Below are 316 nucleotides of genomic sequence, written 5' to 3'. Positions count from 1 at the left end.
GCCTGCGGAGGGGGCTCCAGGCACCCGCGTGGCTCGCTGTTTACCTCCCCCGCCCTGCCCACCCCCGCGCAGATTCCCTCGTCACAGTGACTTGTAGGTGGCAGCCCGGGTGGCCCCGGGGCCGTCTGAAGGGTTGCCTGGAAACCCGCCCCCCAGGGTGCTGGCCAGGCCACGGGCCTCCGCCTCCCCGAGCGAGGGCAGAGCTTGAAGTTTTACAAATTGATTTATTTTTGTTTTCTGAAAATATCTGAAGAGCAGCTCGACGTCTCCAGTGGTTCTCAGGGAAGTTTCCGAGTTTGCGACCGCGGTGTTCCTG

This window comes from Pteronotus mesoamericanus, unplaced genomic scaffold (genome assembly GCF_021234165.1).
Source record: "Pteronotus mesoamericanus isolate MK-2021 breed Mesoamerican mustached bat unplaced genomic scaffold, CSHL_Meso_final contig_436, whole genome shotgun sequence".
Lineage (NCBI taxonomy): Eukaryota > Metazoa > Chordata > Mammalia > Chiroptera > Mormoopidae > Pteronotus > Pteronotus mesoamericanus.
The sequence above is the reverse complement of the archived record's forward strand: the minus strand, read 5'-3'. Positions refer to the sequence as shown.